The sequence below is a fragment of the Bos indicus genome, chromosome 3 (assembly GCF_029378745.1).
Source record: "Bos indicus isolate NIAB-ARS_2022 breed Sahiwal x Tharparkar chromosome 3, NIAB-ARS_B.indTharparkar_mat_pri_1.0, whole genome shotgun sequence".
Classification (NCBI taxonomy): Eukaryota; Metazoa; Chordata; class Mammalia; order Artiodactyla; family Bovidae; genus Bos; species Bos indicus.
In genome coordinates, this window is record NC_091762.1 from 25,737,899 (window position 1) to 25,743,981 (window position 6,083).

Sequence of the window (6,083 nt, forward strand, 5' to 3'; positions counted from 1 at the left end):
ACCAAATTTTACAATTTCTTATAGGCAATAATTTATAAAAGATATCCCTTTGCAATATTCACAGCAATATATTAATGATTAATCACAAGCCAGAATGTTCAAATGATGTCCTAGAGTGTAAAGGTGGTATGGGGCTATATACATATCAACTGCATTTAATAATTTAATGATGACTAAAGATAAGGTTGCTCTTCTCGGTGAAACTGAATTTGGTATTGGACCAGATTCATGCTTTTATATAGCTGTCTGAAATGTTATGTAATGAAGTTCTTTCAATGTACTAAATCCTAAGAGGGGAGCATAGTGACCTTGATGTTGAAATGATAGAGTAACGTTCAGGGTATATCTGCCTAGATGACACATACCACTTTCAAGGATATACACATTAGAGAATAAATGGGTGGAGATGACCCCTAGCATCTGATATTAATTCAAAGCATCAAGTCCTTAATTTAATTAAATTTCTGTCATGACAAATGCTAGTTGAATTGAGGTAGAAACTACTTATAGACTGTTAAGTTAATTTAAATTAGCTCATGGAAGACATAATATGATTTTTAAATAAGTATGTTTCTTGCTTCAGTATATATTTGAGTTCCTAACTTATCTGTATTCATTCTTAACTCATCTATTTTGCTATTTCTTGATGGCAAAAAGACCTTCTGAGAAAAGCTCAGTATTTATTAGACTCAAGGTTTAGAGACCAGGTGGTTCGTATCTTAAAGATTTTTTTTCTTTATTTAATATATATCTTATTTCATTGGCTGATGCTCCATTATATTTATTTTTTCTAAAGTAAACCCTCTATAATAGTTGAGACTAATAGAGGATTTTTAGATTACTTTTTAGGGTAAATGGATATAGATTTTTTTTATCAAATATCTGAAGTTCAAAATGATTTAATCTCATTTCTAGAGAGAGATGGGTATAATCACTGTAGTAGCAAAACATGGCTTGCCTGTTTCTACCTGTCTTTGCTCAGATATTATTTAATGAATTCAAACTATAGATAATGGTTTAATCTTTCCTTTGCTGCAGTTAATAGGAAAGCCAGAAAATGTAGGTTCAGTATGAGCTACAAAATCACTCCTGGTGTTTCCCCTGGTACATTGTCTATGTATGTATGTATATAGTTTAAATTGCTTAATATATGAACAGAAATTATTGGAATTTGCCCTGGAAAGAGAAAATTTTTATGGTTCTAGTAACGGGTTGATTGTATTAAGGACCAAAAGTTACTACAAGATAGCATGTAAGCCTCTTAAGATTAGAGTTAGCCAGTGACTTTCAGATTGTGGTTCTCTTAGGTTATAGTCATAATCAACAAGCACCAGAGTGTTTCACCTGGGTAGGTGCCAGTATACCTCACAGTATGGGATGGACTCTTGGTTTGCAGTTGCCAAAGAACGAGAAGGATAAAGGAGGGTTTTAATGCTTTTGAGCTGTGGTGTTGGAGAAGACTCTTGAGAGTCCCTTGGACTGCAAGGAGATCCAACCAGTCCATTCTGAAGGAGATCAGCCCTGGGATTTCTTGGGAAGGAATGATGCTAAAGCTGAAACTCCAGTACTTTGGCCACCTCATGCAAAGAGTTGACTCATTGGAAAAGACTCTGATGCTGGGAGGGATTGGGGGCAGGAAGAGAAGGGGACGACAGAGGATGAGATGGCTGGATGGCATCACCGACTCGATGGACGTGAGTCTGAGTGAACTCCGGGAACTGGTGATGGACAAGGAGGCCTGGAGTGCTGCGATTCATGGGGTCGCAAAGAGTCGGACATGACTGAGAGACTAAACTGAACTGAAGGTCTCATCATAAACACAGATTATAAGGATTGCCTAGAGGGTCTAACCATTTATACGTGTATATCTATATCTACATACATATTTATATTTACACACAGTAATCTAGTTTGTTTTGCATTCTTTGTGGTTTAAATGGCCCATATGTAGAGAACATAAAGCAATAAATAGCCTAGTTTAAGCTTTGATTTTACCAAAATAGCCCTTGAAAAGATGGTATCAAGGTCTTTTTAGATATTAGTGACTCCCTTGGATATTAGTTACTAACTTTGTTTTCTGTGTTTCTAAGAACAGCATCTCTGAATCTTAAGTACAACATAATTTAAATGTATAGGGCCTCTGAGTTCAGGTCTTCCTTCATGGCTCAGATGATAGAGAAGCTACCTGCCGTGCAAGAAACTCAGGTTCAGTCCCTGGGTTGAGAAGATCCCCTGGAAAAAGGAATGGCTACCCACTCCAGTATTCTTGAGAATTCCATGGACAAAGGGAGCCTAGCAGGCTACAGTCCATGGGATGTCAAGAGTCAGACATGACTGAGCAACTAACATGAACAAAGTCTGAGTTCAAGATTAAAAGTATAAATATTCTCTAGGTAAATTACACTGACAAAATCGTAACTGCTGAATGTAAGCTAATATTTTTGTTGAACAGTTAAAACCAACACATTTTGCATATACAATCATATCTTTTTTTTTTTTTTTCTGATGGTGTGTTTTGTTAGTGTAATCACAGTCATCATAAACTGAGCCAAGACTTTGTCAAACCAGATGTGTGGACCAAAACATTTAAACACGAGCTGAACATATGTAAATGATTTTAATTGCTTTTGGGCAAAGGAGACCTAACAAAGTTTTGATTGATGTGATCTTGAGATTTGTTTATTCAAAACTCAAAAGTTTTGAATATTTTTCATTTAAAAATAAATTTTGTTCTTTTTGAATTAGAAGTTAGACCCCTTTTAAAGAGAGTCCCCCTCTATACAAATACAGCCATTAAGAGCTAGTTAGTAAAATGGTAATGTTTATATTGAACCCCAGGGTTAGGACAGTCTTTTATGGCCACTGTACCTGGCATTTTTCTAATCCCGTAAATTAGCCTACAGAGCAGTATAAAATGCAGTAAATTTTATTGTCAACCTTCTCTATGGAGACCTAGGCTGGTGCTTCTCAAATTTTAATGTGCATATGTTAAATCAGCCAGGAATACATTAAAATGCAGATTCTGATATAGTAGGTCAGGGTGGAGCCTGGGATTTTCAGTTTCTTTTTTTTTTTTTTTGGCCATGCCACATGGCATGTGGAATCTTAGTTCCCTGACCAGGGATTGAACGTATGCCTCCTGCCTTGGAAGCCCAGAATCTTAAGCACTGGGCCACTGAAGAAGTTCCCAATTCTCAATTTCTAACAAGCTCTTAGGTGATATCAGTGCTCCTGGTTGAAAGACCACACTTCAAGAGCCTAGACTATATTTAGCTTCCATATTGTCCCTGTTTCTGGTAAAAGGGATAGAACTTATCATTGTAATAATACCTTCTGCAGGCCAGGCATTCCCACATTCCTTATCTCATTTAATCCTCTTAACAAATCCTCTGAAGTATGTGGTGATAGAGGTTAAGTGCTGCTAAAGCCCAAACACACAAGCAGTGCAGTATAGAGCCCTGTTTCTCAAACTTGAATAACACATATCCCCTTTTAATACAGAAAAATTCTCTTAGCTCCTCAGTTTTTTACTTTATTTATTATAGTGTTATCTATGTATATATAAAGTTACATATAAATGCCTTATGCTTATAGCGCTTGCACAAATATAAAATCGAAAGTTTACAGATCAGACACAAACTATGAAACTAATGCAATTTAAAATAGCGTTGACTAGGTGTGGAGGCTGACGGTGTTTTGCCAAGGTGAAGCTGTGGAATGATTACGGTACTGAGTCCTGTGCCGCAGGTTACGTATTCAGCATGCCCCTGCTACCACGTGTGTGGTGACGCAGTCCTCCCGCTCTTTGTTCAAACTGTAACGTTTCTTTGTGTAGTGCATAGTGGTGGTGGTTGGTCTTCATGTAGCTTCAGCACATCGTTCCCCTATTAAGTTAGTCTCTGTTCTCCATAAGCTTCCACAGCTAAAGCAGAGCCTGGCTTTAACACGCCAGGCTAAATGATGCAAACCAGGGCTGTGAAACATATTTGGCTTTAAGGCAGTTATCCAGATAATTCAGAACATGAATACTGATTATTTTTTAGAAGTTCCATCAACATGAAAACAGTCTAATTCTCATAGTAAACTCCTGAGTCTCTCATCCCACAAACATACACACAGAGACTCTTAATTCCCCTTTCCCCTCTCTCCCAACGAGAATTTTTCATGGCGGTTAACAGCATTGGTCCTTTGGCTTCTGACATACTGGATTCAGAACTAGGCATGTTTCTCAGCATTTTCTGAGTTTCACTGTTTTCATGTATTAAACAGGGATAATAATACTGATTCAATAATTAAGAGCAATAAATGTAATCATTCATAAAACATGCATAGTTAGTGTTTATGAGTGGTAGCTACCATAGCTTTGATTAGAAGTAATAATAAGTAACATTTGGTGATTTACTTTGTGCCTCTAATGTTGCTAAACTCTTTGCATATGTTATCTTACATACTGAGTTGTAGATTGTTGTTATTCAGTCACTAAGTTGTGTTCGACTCTTTGTGTCCACATACTCCAGTACACCAGGCTCCCCTGTCCTTCACTATCTCCCAGAGTTTGCTCAAATTCATGTCCATTGAGTCAGTTTTGCTGTCTGACTGTCCCATCCTCTGTTGCCTTCTTCTCCTTTTGCCTTCAGTCTTTCTCAGCATCAGGGTCTTTTCCAGATGAATCGGCTCTTTGCATCAGGTGGCCAAAGTATTGGGGCTTCAGTTGTAGGATTGGAGTTCAAATCCAAGTCTGACTGCAAAGCTCATGCTCTTATAAAAAATAATTAGTATAGAACATCTACACTAAGTTGCTTATTTAAAAAGTTATTTAATGTTAAATTGTATTTTCTCAAAATTTTTGTTATAAAATTAATGATGTTTCCCTGAAGGGGAAATGGCTGAGGTTCGTTTTAATGTTGTATGATGTGCTAATCAAATTGACACATAATAAATTTAAGTTTCTTTTAAAGGCTCTCTTGCTAGGTTGTGGTCCAGTGAAGATACTAGGTCCAGTAGGCTTCACTTGTGCATTATTGTTCTCTTGCATATTTAAGACCTGTAACTAATGGTATTATATAACATGAGATTCTTATTGAATCTCTCAATGAAGCTTTTTTGCAGAAAATAATTCCCCCTTCCCATGGTACTATCCTGGTATTCCTTGATAGTCTGAGAAATAATACACAAACATCTTAATTTTCACCTGTGCAACACATTGTTAAAAATTGTCCTAACTGTTCTTTAAAATAGTTACTACTGATACGTCTATCATTTCCTAGTTTTCTGTTAAAAAAAAAAAAAAAAACTAGAGTTTTAAAAAACAAACATCTGTTGGCCAGATGTTTATTTCTTTTTTTGTTTTGTTTTGCTTTTTTTCTCTAATTAGGTATTGGGAGACTATACTAGGAGGGAGTTGTAAGAGGAACTCATTTATTAACAAAGATAGTAAACATTTGCGTAAATGATTAGAATTAGTTGGAGACACATGAAATGTGAGGCTGTCATTGAATTTTATTAAAATCTATTGTTAAAATACTTCCCTTTATGCCATCGTACATAGAAGCAGGATAATCTCTGTTGTGGAAATTACTGATTCTTTTTCCAGTCCGGCCTCTTTGCCCCACCCCATCAGCAAGATCTCTAAGCTCAATGAATGTGAGCCTTTCTGTCCATGTGAGTTATCAAGATAAAAGATGTATTCTCTGTGTTACTTCACTGCTTCACCCCGTATCACAGCATACAAATCTTTATGTGGCTTCATGTTACAGATACGGCCAAGCTCTACCTGATTTTCTCTATTTTAGCAGTCTGTTAATTGATTTGGGGTATGAGTCCTTCCTCAGTTTATGTTATTCTCCTCTTTCTTGTATTAATTTTAAGACTGGTTCATTCTACCTTTTCTCTTAATATTTGGATATAATGCCTTCTGGTTTTTTGCCTCTTTAAAATCCAGATTTATTCTCTGTAAGTAGGTACATGAAGCATGTGACTGTTTCATTATGTCTTCTAGTTCAGATGTGTCTGGCATTTTCACTCTGAAATACTACTTATGAATTATAACATCATTGACTTTTTAAACATAGATGGGTTATGAT